Source organism: Lutra lutra, chromosome 13 (genome assembly GCF_902655055.1).
Source record: "Lutra lutra chromosome 13, mLutLut1.2, whole genome shotgun sequence".
Taxonomy (NCBI): domain Eukaryota; kingdom Metazoa; phylum Chordata; class Mammalia; order Carnivora; family Mustelidae; genus Lutra; species Lutra lutra.
This window is the reverse complement of record NC_062290.1, coordinates 30,160,259-30,174,053: the sequence shown is the minus strand read 5'-3', so window position 1 is coordinate 30,174,053 and position 13,795 is coordinate 30,160,259.

Below are 13,795 nucleotides of genomic sequence, written 5' to 3'. Positions count from 1 at the left end.
GGACAGGGAGAAATTAAGGAATTAAGGATGGTTCCCAGGTCAATGGATTGGGCAACGGGTTGGGGGGCGGAGGGGAAGGATGGATGCACACACTGTTGGACCGACAGAGAATTCAAGAGAGCAGATACAGAACAAAAAAGATAAGGAGTTCGATTTTAGTCAAGTATCTTGAATTTGAAGGGCCCTGGTGATCATTGTGTGTAGATGTGTCTAAATCTCTGAAGAGAAGTCAGAGCTGAACTTGGACTTGGGAGTCATTTCCATATTCGAGCATTATAAAGGTGTGGATTTTTGTTTGTTTTTATGTGTATTATTCACTGCTGTACATCCCGCCCCTGGACCAAGTTACACTGTAAGTAACTATTAGGTGAAGAGCAGGAAGTTCATGGGAGTGAGAGAATTGTCTAGGTAGAGACACAGAATAAGAAGTGGTCAGAGGGGCACATCAAAACAGATCATTGGTGGGCATTTCCACCACTTTCACTGCCAACACCAACTCTCTGTATTTCAAGTTCAGTAGAAATTACAAAAGAGTTGTCAGTTAAAATTACACATCACAATTCCAGGACTTACCTTCATGTAATTATCTCCAGAGTAAGAAAACATAAGAAGAACATTTTTTTAAATCTTTTATGGTGGGGAGAAAACTCCATCCTTTGTATTTTCAGCTGATTTTTATGACTTAAAGTGGATAATATAAATGGATGGGAAAAACATATGCCCTTGCAAATACAAACTTGGCATATTTTATTTAATTTTTTAAACTTGGAAAGAATGAACTATGTAATAATAAAATTGAACAGTTTGGTCTCCAGATCTATATACTACTGCAACTCAACAACTCTGGATCCAAAGGCACTTCAAAATTTTTATGTTGAAGAGTGAATTTATGATCTTCCCCCAAATCCTAGTGAATGGCACCACCCTCCATGCAGAAATACAAGTCAGAAAACTAGGCGCCATCTCTGACACCTCCCTCTCTCTTGGCTTTTCACAGCTATGCTATTCCCAAGTGCTATCAACTTCACATTCTACCTACCTGTGGAACCTAGTCACTTTCTCTCCCCATCACACTACCCTCCTCCAAGGAACTGCCATCTCTCCCCCAGGACTTCCACTGTAGCCAACTAAGTACCCATCCCTCCCATTATCCTCTCTGACCTTCCCTCACTCCCACCTTAGTATATTTGATGGCAATCTGAATATCTTTGTTTTCTCAAAAGACAAGCCTGATCACATTTCTCTCTTGTTTGAAGCCCTTCATTGACTTCCCAAGGCTCACAGGATAAGGACAGACCTCCTTAAATGGCCTAGAAAATCTTCAGAACATGGCCTCAGCCTCTCTCTCTAGTTTCATCTGACCCACTGACCATTGTTTGCTCTGGCTCAGACTTGCCTTCAGATCCAAATTATGCCGACTCCCTCCTATCTCAGGATCTTTGCACTCGCTATTCCATCTGGAACATTCTTAGCCCCCACTCTGTAACCTAACCCATTTGACCTTGTTAACCCCACTCATCCTTCATATCTCAGCACAATATTTCTTCCTCACCTTTGGTCAGATCCCACTATTAGGTGATTTCATGGAACTATATAGCTATTCCTCAGAACACATTTCACTTTATAACTATACATCTTCTTCACTATGTAATTATACACTCATTTGTTTCATTAAATGATATCTGTTTCTTGGACCCTGAGTTTCATATCTGGTTTTGGATCAACATTATACCCCCAGCTCTTAGACCTGTGTTGTGCACATAGTAGGTACTCAGAAAATACCTGCTGAAGTAATAAATACATGTACAAGCAGGTGTATGCATTTTTCTCTAAAAATATCTATTTTGGATATTTGGAAGGGTTAAGAATTATTAGCCAAAAATATTTCCCAAAACATAAGTTCCACAGGCTCTTGCTACCTCAGTCATTATTATACGAGCTATGTTCACATATAACCCTTGACAGAATATTTCTTTATTGCTGATTCATCTGATATAACTTTTCAAGGTGAAATGAAAAACTAGTACAACGCTCATGTAAGAATATCAGAGTCCCTCTCCCTAGACACTTTTTTTTTTGAGAGAGAGAGAGAGAGCACACATGTGGGGGCAGACAGAGAGAGTGGAGCGGCAGAGGGCAAAGGAGAGAGAATCCAAAGCAGACGCCCCGCTGAGCGCAGAGCCCTAAATGAGTTCAATCTCTCAACTCTGAGATCATGACCTGAGCTGAAATCAAGAGTTAGACACTAAACCAACTGAGCCACCCAGGCGCCCCTTCTAAACAGAAGGAATCAACTAGAAATGGCAAATCAAAAGACATTTCATCCCATCCTTCATGTAACATATAATGTGGACACTTTTTAAAATAAAAATAAGGGGCACCTGGGTGGCTCAGTTAGTTAGGTGTCTGATTCTTGATCTCAGCTCAGGTCCTCACGTCAGGGTGGTGAGATCAGCCCCAGGTCAGCCTCTGTACTCAGTGCGGGGTTCGCTTGAGATTCTCTCTCCCTCCCCGATGCCCCTCCCACTCCTTTCTCTCTAAAATAAATAGAGAAAAATCTTCAAAGTTAATAAATAATGAAATAAAAATAAAACAAAAATAGTTTTTAAAGGTCACTTTGAACAACCCATGTAATTTTATGGAAAGTTAATCAGGATATTGCTGATTAAATATTATAGAATTTCAAAAGTGTTAGGCAAGCTTTGTAAAAATAGTTTAAAGAACTCAGACCTGTGTTTTTAGTCAGTGTTTCACAGGGTCATTTCCTCAACTGTGGTGGGAGCAGGACTCCCTGATCTTTTTATGACCAGGGCTCGGGCCTCCGTACTCACCACCCACTAGCGATAAATGTTCCTGGAATAAATAACAGCCAGCTTCAAAACTTTCATTAAGTGTTTCTCCTTTTGCAAAAATATCTAGGAAGCATTCAGTTCAAAACAGTGTCCAGAGGTGGAATCACCCACATGTAGAGGTATTATTGTTCTTAACTGCCTCAAAAAAGGATGCCCCTGTAATCAAAGAGAGAGCTGTGATGTTTTTTTGTCACCTTCTGGGATTGAATCTGCGTGACAACAGACACCTCTGTTGAAAGGCAGAATGAGTGGCTACTCCAGCAACAGGAGAAGCAAATCCGGGAGAGATGGTTAGTCTTTTCGCTGCAGCGGCTCCTGGAGAGCTGCCCCTTAGATCAATTGTACTGATTAAGAAAAAAAACAGTTATGACTCAGTTGGTTAAAAGGCCTCAAATCCTGCCGGCAAAAAAGATTCCTTGGAGGAATTTCGGGACCTGAACCCGTATAAACAGGCATGACTGAGTCCAACATTAACAATGAAAATTCTTTCCTCATGTTCAAAGGGAATGTCTTACTGTATGTTGCCCCAGAAGCGACTCTGAGGAAGGATCTGGGTGCAAGGAGCTTGTTCGGGACTGAAAAGTGGGGGAATGCCGTAGGGAGAAGAGAGGGGAAGACAACCAACAAAAGGTTCATCCTCACAAAAGCCATCCCCGGGTGTTACTGAGACTCAGCCCCACCGGGGAGTTCCAGAGCCTGTGGAAGGTTCCGGATTCCGATTTCTTTCAGTTACAGGCGGGAGATCTGGGGTATGTATACGCCAGTCAAACCTTACCTGAAGGCTCCTTCCAGAGTTCATTCCTCAGCTCCTCCAGCCTGGGCCGCAGAGAGGGTTTGGATACTGGAGAAAAGCCCCGGGGCACAGAAATGCTGCTACCCACAGCTGGAAGTTGGGCTGGCAGGGGCTGCCATGGTGGGGACAATGGGGGTATGGCCAGCGCCCCAGGAGCACCTGTCATGCTGATGGACTGCACAGAAATAATTCCCATCGCCTGAGTGCTTGCTCTGGGCAGAGCCCTTTACATTTATGATTTCACTTCCCAACTCATCACAGCCCTGGGAGGTAGATATTATTAGGATGATTTTACAACTAAAGAGAGAGGATAGTTAACGTCCCCAAGGTCATGCACTAATGCACAGCTCCAGAGTCTAAGTTCTGAAGCACCACCCTATACTGCAGGGACTATCCCTGCGCTCAATAAATACATACATACCGCCCATTCCACACACAATTGAATTCACGCAAGACCAGCGTGGCCTTCCCAACTCCCGGGCCCTTGCACTCTTTGCCTTTCCTAGTTCTTTCACATTGGCATCGAGAGCTGTGCCAATTATTCAACAGTCAGTTGACCAAATACAGGACAACTTTGTGCAGGAGAGCGGAGCTCTATGGGCCTTTCACTGAAACTTCCAAATGAACATTCCATGTGGCTAAGTGCTTGGTGAGAAAGAAGGTCTAATGAATCTCCGTGGTGTGTGACTAAAGGCAGTGCCTGAACCAGCCGAGCTTGAACACAATTATAAGGGGCTCGTCCCAGTGCTCCGGGCACAAAGTAACTGTTATCTGAAGTCGGGAAGGAATTTCCTGAAATAGCTGGTAATTGTACAATGAATCACATCATAAAAGCTTGCTATCCCTCAGTCTCCGATCACGACACAAAATTGGATCCGTTAGGGCATTGATCTAGACCACGAAATTGTTTTCAGAGTTTTTCCCCTCAACAGAGAAAAATCCACCTATCTAAAATAACTTCCCCTGAATAGACTGTTAGAGTAATAAAGGGGTTTATTTGATGGAACTTGCTGTGTATACTCCAAGTGAGTTAGGACCAACCAAATTCCCATCCTTCCGAGAACGGATGGTAATAACTTCCTATGCATTTATACATTAAAGTGATAGCATTTTTATTTTGTTTTGGGAAAAACCTGAATTATTTAAAAGTTCTAAATTCTCAGAATCCTCACTTTTTCTTTTATTATTGTTCAAAGAATCTCCCTAACTCTATGGAAAGCCCACTACTAGGAAAAAAATAATCATTGACCCCATAATCCTTTTTAAAACTACAAAACTATTAAAAGACAACTAAAGAGATCACTGTAACAAATGTAAGATCAAATGTTCAGGAGATGGAGGAGCTAGGAGCTCAACTGACACAACAAATCTTCAAGGTTCTGCCCCATACTGTTAACTTTCTCTATCATGCAAAGTTTCTACCAGGGTTTGCATTCTCCAGAGACAAAAAAAAAAAAAAGTGTAAGCTGACTCCACTGTCTGCAACAATTAATTACAAGGAGCGTTGCCGCAGAAAGGCTTTGGAACAACTTGAAAATCAAATTAGATCATGAAACTTGAGGGTCTTCCATATTCCAGCTGATAAGGAGTCCCCTGAGATCACCTCTTCTAAAGGGAATTTGGTTTCTTGTTCCTTTTCTTTTCTTTCTTCTTTTTTTTTTAATGAGAGATTGAGAGAGAAAGAGCCGAGGGGAAGTGCAGAGGGAGAGGAACACACAGACTCTGTGCTAAGTGCAGAGCCGGTGAGGGCTTGACTCCAGGACCCCAAGATCGTGACCTGAGCAGAAACCAAGAGTCAGACACTTAACCCACTGAGCCACCCGGGCACCCCAGTTTCTTGTTCTTTTAACATAGACGTTGTAAAAAGGCCAGTTTAAAATAGCATGAAAGAACAAGCTACCCCTGAGAGGAAACCACCAAACCATGGCCTCGGAGGAATGGTTGTTTTGTAAACACAGTGATGGGGGTGTTGAGGTTCCTGTATTGTCTCCTCCCATTTCAACAACCACCATCTCCTTTTCCCTCAGCCACAGTGGGCTTCCTTGAGAGACACAATCCTCTGAAGACCCGCTCAAAGGCACTGTGGTCCATGCCCTTTCTCTACTAAAATGTTCTCCTCCTTAAAGCAATGGAACAGCTGTAATTGTGAGGTAAACGAGATAGGTTTCACATGTAATAATAATTCCTGACTCATAAAAACTCGATCAGAAAAAGTAAATGGGCGTGAAGAGTTGGCGCTGAGAGGAAAATAGCAAGGAATTAGCATTGTCATTGTCAAGCTGACATCTCGATCATGACTCCTGTTGGGCAAACTGTATCGCCTGCTCATGTTAGCACAGATGTGGTAATGAAAGCACTAGGTTGTGCTAAAAAGACCCTAGAAACAAGAGACTCGCTGTTTTTTAAAAGGGGTGAGGGTAAAATTGCAGCTTATCTCAGACCTAGAGACACAGGAATTCCCTATCTTCAAGCCTGGCAGATACAGGATAATGCAAAAAATTAAAAACCATGTATATTGATATGGAAAGGAATATTTTAAAAATTTTTGAAGTAGAAAATAGAGTGGTGGTTTGATATGTATACAGGTTTAATTATAGTTAAGAAAATCTTAAGAGAGAAACAAAAATCCTAAAATGACGTCTGCCTCTGGAGAGGATCTGGAGGATTGGAGGTCAAGAGTAGAACAAGGACACTTACTCTCCATTCTGTATATATACCCGTCAGGCTGCTTGGCTTTTTATCGTTAGCATGTATTTCTTCGTTTTAAGTACTGATTATTTGGAAATGCATAGTGGGTTGAGAAAGCAGGAGCAGAGAAACAGAAGATCCAGCTTCATGAATGTTAGAGAGGTACACGGATTAGAAAGAATAAGTGGTGGAAGTGGGATTCCATTTAGGAAATTTAAAACACTGATAAAACACTATCGAGGGGGGTAGGCTGTGGGAGGCAAAATACTAGTCCCCCCAAAGTCATCCACATCCTAATTCTGTGAATTTGTGAATATGTTACATTACCTGGAAAAAAGAGATTTTGCCCACGTAATTAAGTTAAGGCTTTGAGATGGGGAGTTTATTTCTTGGGTGGGTGGGTGGGTGATGGGAGAAATGAAGCTTAATATTTCAGGGAAACTGGGCACAAAGCACAAGCCTCTGAATTATCCAACCCAAGCCGAGGGAGTCAGGTGTCATAGCACTAACCTCTGGGAGTCCGTCTATAACAGTTAGACTTGGTTTTGACCTGCTGCAGGAGTGGAGGTGAGGGTAGGGTTGATTCCTGGGTACTGTGAGGCAGTATGGATTTGGCTTTCGGGAGGGAGAAGAATCTTCAGGCACAGTACTAGAATCTGCTTCTACTCGCAACACTTCTGACACCAGGCAGTTCTCTGATTTTCTGTGGACACCAACTGGGTGTCCTACAAGTTAATTCAATCTTGACACTAATTACTCAGAATTAGCATAGACCCTCACTCCCATAAGACTGTGTATAAACACACCCCTGTGTGCGGTTCCTACAGCCCTATCCTCAGGTGTGACAATTTGTTACATTGGCTCTTGGAACTCAGAAAGCTGCTTTCCTTACTATTTCTAGCATATTACAAAGGATGCAAATGAACAGCCAGGTGAAGAGGTACACAGGGAAAGGTCCAGAAGAGTCTCAAGTGCAGGAGTTTCTATTCCCATGGAATTGGCACATGGATATAGCTCCAACCCAGAAGCTCCCCGAACCCCAGCTCCTAGGGGTTTTATGGAAGGCAAGATGGATTAAATCACTGGCTGTTGGTGATTGAACACAATCCCCAGCCCCTCTCCGCTCCCTGGAGATGGTAAAACACTACTGATACAAGTGAAGATGTAGAGTGGGATGGTCTGAAACTTCCACCCCTCTGATCACATGGTTGGTTCCTCTAACAACCAGCCCCCATCCTAAAGCTCTCTGGGGGGCCCACGAAGAGTCACCTCATTGGCATAAACTCAGGTGTGGTTGAGAAGGGCTTATTATAAACAGTCTTCTCACCACTATCACTCAGGAAATTCCAAGCGTTCTAGAAGCTCTTGGGCAAGGAACTGGGGGCAAAGCCCAAATGTGCCTCAGTGCAATATCACACAGAGAGATGTGGATTCTAGTGGCTGGAAACCAGAAGAGCACATGAACACTGCTGGCACCCACTCTCAGGGTCATTAGAGCAACCTGCCACCAACCATCATGGATTGTCTCTGGCAGCTGCCTTTGAAATGGTTCCTAACATTCCTGGGTCTTGCATCTGACCAGATAGAGCTTTGCTTCTGCTTTTGTTACAGGGAGCTCTGTGGAAAGCAACGAAGGAAGTGAAAGGATTGAAAGAGAGGATGAATGGTGAGGCTGGAAAGCTGTGGCAAACATGAGATCCACGTGCTGTCACCCCACCACAGCAGACACTTCTGCTCCATCATGCCACTTTCCCTGTTTGACCTGAACTGACTCAGAATCCTCCACTCTCAGGCTATCAAAACTGGCTCTGAAATTTTCAACTACAATTTAGTGGCTTAAAGCCACACCCATGTATTATCTTATCGTTCGGTAGATTAGAAGTCTAACGGTGGGTCTCACTGGGCAAACATCAAGGAGTCACCAGGTTTGTGTTTCTTTCTGTGAACTCAGGAAAATCTGCTTACTTGCCTTTTCCAGCTCCTAGAGGCTGCCTGTGATTCTTCACTTATGGCCCCTTTCTCCATCAAAGCCAGTGAGGGCAGCCGCGGTTCCTCTCAGATGGCATTCGACCTCTTCTCCTGTCCCCCTCTTCTACTTTAAAGAGTCTATGTTGGACCCACTCACTCAAAAAATCCAGGATAAAATCCCCATTTCAAGGCCTTAACTTAATTATATCAGCAAAGTCTCTTGGGGAACCAGTATTTTGCCTCCCACAACCTTATTGCGTCTTGTCAGTGTCGTAATTTTTCCTCAAGTGAATCCCAATTCCATGCCATCTCACTTATTCTTTTGAACCTGTGCAATTTTTGGAATCCTAATTTCACAAAGTGGCATAAACTTTTTACCAAAGTTGTTTCTGGGTAAGTAGGCAAAATAAAGATTTGACTAGTTAGACGTTGTGAAGACTCTCTAATCATAAAGTCATCTAAGCGTGTGAAGTAGACAGAGCTCCTTCCAATATGAAGATTGAGTCAGAATCTACCTTCTAAAATTAGCTTTATTATGGAGGAGTTGTCACCAGCAAACACTGGCCTGACCCAAACTAACATGGGTGAACATGTAAAATCTTTGAGCCTACAAAGAGATGTTTTCACACCTATGCTCATAGAAGTGTGATTAGCAATAGCCAAAAGGTAGAAGCACCCCAAGCGTCCATCGATGGTTGCATGGATCCACAAAATGTGGCAAATCCATATAATGGAATACCATTCAGCCTTAAAAAGGAATGAAATTATCACAGGCTACCCCATGGATGAACCTTGAGGATATTATATTAATATTATTACGTGAAATAGGCCAGTCATAAAAGAACACATGCTGTATGACTGCTTCTATATGAGATACATACAGAGTAGCCAGATTTGTAGAGCCAAGCAGTAGAATGGTGGTTACTGGGAACTTGGAGGAAAGGGGAATGGGGAGTTAGTGTTTCATGGGCACAGAGTTTCTGTTTCATAAGAGAAATAGAGCTCTGGGGATGGATGGTGTGTGTGAATGTGCTTCATGCCTATCAGTGTGAATGTGCTTTATGCCACTGAACCAAATACTTAAAAATGGCTAAAATGGTGAATTTATTTAATGTGTATTTTACCACAATTCTAAAAAGGAAGATTTTCAAAAAGTGTTTAAATATCTTTGAGCCTAATTGTTTTTAAAATTGTCTGCAAAGCTCTTGCAAGGTTTTATGTGCTAATATGGGAAATTTCTTTCCTATGAGGAGACACTTTGCAGGAATGCAGAAACCAGAAAGTGAAATTTGCACACACTTCCAATGCTTAACAATCTGGGGAGAAGCTACCATTGCATGATCTACTCCAGCTCCTTTGTCCTTTACGCTGAGAAAACCCCAGGAAGTCTTTGAGTTCTGTTTTAAATTATAGGCTGTGGCATCACACCCAGGCAGTGATTACTGATTTCTGGGCATGAGCACAGGTGAGAAAGCAGGACGTTGATGGGAAGGTACTGGCAGCCAGGCTAGGTACTCACCCTTTATTCAGTAAGTGCTGGGGACCTACTGAAGGTTCCTGGCCTAGGGCTTGGTGGAAAGGAACTGAGCCTTAGGGATGGGACTTTGTTCTCCTGCACAGGAACCAGGGTGAAGACTATTATAATAGTCCCCGAGAGCCTGGGGCCAAAGGTTCCTTCGAGGGGAAGACAATGAGTGTGAGCAGAGAGCCCTCAGATCATGACCTGAGCTGAAGGCAGACACTTAACTGACTGAGCCACCTAGGCGCCCCTTAGTTTATTATATTTTTTACCATTCAAAAATGTTTAGGGGTGCCTGGGTGACTCAGTTGGTGAAGCACCTGCCTTCTGCTAGGGAAGTAATCACGAGGTCCTGGGATCCCGCTCCCTGCTGAGCAGGGAGCCTGCTTCTCCCTCTCCCTGCCACTCCCCCTGCTAGTACTGTCTCCTTGTCAAACAAACAAATAAAATCTTAAAAAAAAAGATCAGTGCTCCTTGCCCTTTAAAAAAACATTTGCGTTTTTGGGTTAAAGTATGCCTTTCTTTTCTCTTACAGACTGAATTTCCTACTTCTGTTAAAAGGCTTTCTTTAGGGGCATCTGGGTGGCTCAGTGGGTTAAAGCCTCTGCCTTCAGCTCAGGTCATGATCCCAGGGTCCTGGGATTGAGCCCCACATCGGGCTCCCTGCTCAGCAGGGAGCCTGCTTCCTTCTCTCTCTGCCTGCCTCTCTGCCTACTTATAATCTTTGTCTGTCAAATAAATAAATAAAATCTTTAAAAAAAAAAAGGCTTTCTTTAGTCCCTAGGTCATGTTTTATGTCCCCTAAATTATATTATTTTTATTATTTTCCTTTTTATATGTAAATGCTCTGTCTAGAATTCATTTTTACAAATGCTTGAGATAGGGACCCAACTATATTTTCTTCCAGGAGATAGCCACTTGGGTCAGCACCATCACATTAAGTCTTTCCCACCAAAGTCAGTTATCACCTTTGCCAGAAATTAAACTTTCATATTTTCAAGAATTTGTTCTGTGTTCCTTTTTTTTTAGGATTTTACTTATTTGGGGCGCCTGAGTGGCTCAGTGGGTTAAGCCTCTACCTTCCGCTCAGGTCATGCATGGTCTCTGTGTCAAATAAATAAATAAAATCTTAAAAAAAAAAGATTTTATTTATTTATTTGACAGAGAGAGACACAGCAAGAGAGGGTACACAAGCGGGGGGGTGGGGGTGGGAGAGGGAGAAGCAGGCTTCCCACTGAGGTGGGAGCCCGATGGGGGGCTTGATCCCAGGACTCGGAACATGACCTGAGCTGAAGCAGACACTTAACAGTCCGAGCCACCCAAGTGCCCCTATTTCTGTGTTCTTGATTCTTTTTTTGGTAAATTATATGACTTTCCTTATGATTAGGAGAAGCAAGCTTGAAAAGCAAGTTAGAACATAAGCATGAACCCAGGCTCTGTCTCAAGAATCTGTCTCTCAGTCCTTTATGGGAAGAGAAGGAGGACGACGGAGGATCAGACACCTGTGACTAGTCTGGAGGTGGGAAAACGGGGCGGTTTGGGTGATGTGGTGTTTCATATTCTTGGGAAGTAGCCATATGGTACCAGCCAGTTTGATGAGAAGTCAGGAAAACAACTGATCCAACAGGAGGCCAATAACTCAAAACCAGGAGAGCCTGAGCTGTGAGATGAAGAAGAAAAGGAAATGAAGAGTCTGGGCCATAAACACCTACTCTCTGATACTGAGACAATTTCTGTCCCATTTGGGGAGCATTTTATAGTCTTCTTTGCTAGGTAAGCAACCAAACTTGGAATATTAGGATGAGTCAATAAGATGAGCTGCTGAACCTGGGAAAGAGACAGGAGAGAGGTGCAGATCACGGCCAAGGATAGCCCCATGTAGCTACCTACAAAGACCAAGCTCCCCAGGCCTCTTCCCTTTCCCTTTAGGCCACGTCTAGATATTGGCCCTCAAGTCTTAGCAGGCATCAGCATCATTTGGAGGACTTGTTAAAAACACAGATTGCTGGGCCCCAGCCCCCGAGTTTCTGATTCAGTGGGTCCGAGGTGGAGCCTGAGAATGTGCATTTCTAACAAATGTCCAGGGGATGTTGATGCTGCTGATCCAGACACTCTACTCTGAGGACCACTTCTCTAGACTTTAATACCAAAATCATTGATAATTATACTAATGGCTAATCCTTTAACTGCAAAATGACCAACAATGCCAGAGACATTTAAAACATTAAATTATTAAAACATTAAAAACTTATTTGTAAATTAGTTTCTGATCCCTTATGCAGAGTTGATGTCATCTCTGTGCATGTGGCAGAAGGGACATTTGAGTTGCACCTTCAAGGATGTATGTACTGGTAGAAGGTATAGGAAGGAAAGAGAGGGAAGGGCAGAAGCAGAGGAAAGTGAAAAAAATCAGAAAACCACACATAATTCTGTTTGGCTCAGAAAGAGCAGCAGGGTGTGGAGTTACAGCTGGAGAGGAAGGCAACTGACCGATTCACCAGGGATCTTATAAACCACACCAAGGAATATGGACATGGTGTTGGTAAACTCCTTTGGATAATGGAAAGGGAATCATCAAAGGTAATTTCTGGCTGGACCACTTGTTAATGGAAGAGCCATTAACTGAGTCAGAAGAGCAGGTTTGGAGACAAAGAATTCAGCCGGCGCAGGTGGGCAGAACATGTTCAGTTCTAGGCACCTGGGAAGCATCCACGTCCAGGAGGCAGCCAGATGTAGAGTCTGACGTTCAGGGTAAATGGCTGAGAGAGGTATTGGGGTGCCAGTGGGCTCACTGTCCCATCTACAGGAGTAAAAGAGGAAGCCGCAAAAGGAACTGAGGCCAGCCACGGCCCCTGGGAACTTTAATCTTTTGGGAGTGGACGGAAGAACAGGAATCAGCAAAGGAAGCTGGGGAGGAACAGTCAGAGAAGTAGAAACAGAACAGAGGCCAAGGCAGGAGAGGAGAAGTTTTCCACTACATACTCTGTTGCATGCATGAGTGCATCAACCAAGGACTGTCAGAAAAGCTTCAAGGTAACAACCCGTCAGTCCTCACTCAGCACAGCCCTGCTGGCCAAGGAGGCTGAAGCCCAGAACATTGTCTCCAGCCACAAAGCTGCCTGAGCTGGAACTCCAGGAGCAGAGTGAAGTGGGATTAGACTACTGGGGTCCCCATTGGCCTCCAGCACTTGCTGCTCCATCATGACAGTGTAGCGTAGCCTTGGCGGTGCCCCATGTCTGGGGCCAGCTGCAGTGGCACACCTTGAAGAAGGTTCCATGAGTTGCCTGGGGGAGGGTCATGTTTCACTTGTAGCTCGTTGGTGTTGAGGGTATAAGACAGAAAACAGACTCCAGGAATCCTAAATCTCTGTCTTCGTGATATTGAATGTGTCTCTCCTTTTTGCAGCTGGTGCGCTATTTTAATGGTGTTTGAATTGACTCGGGGGGCATATTCTGCAAATTAGAGCTTCAAAAGTTCCATGATGTTATGGGTTCAATGGTGTCCCTCAAGAAAGAGATATTGAAGTCCTAATCCCCAGTACCTCAGAATGTGACCTTATTTGAAAATAGGGTCATTGCAGATGTAATTAGTTCAGATGAGGTCATACTGGAACAGAGTGGGCCCCTAGTCCAAGGACTGGTATCCTTATAAGAAGACAACAGACACAGAGACAGACACACAGGGAGAATGTCATGTGAAGATGGTGGCAGAGACTGGAAGGGCACATCTACAAGCCAAGGAATGCCACAGATTGCTGGCCATCGGTAGGAGCTGGGAGAGGGGCCTGGAACAGATTCTCCTTCAGAGCTTGTGGAAGGAAACAACCCTGCCAAGATCTTAATTTCAGATTTCTAGTCTCCAGAATTGTGAGAGAATAAATTTCTGTTTTTTTTAAGCCATCTTCTATGTGGTATTTTGTTATGACAGCCCTAGGGAAAAAAAAACACACATAGGAAATTAGAAATCCATTTACA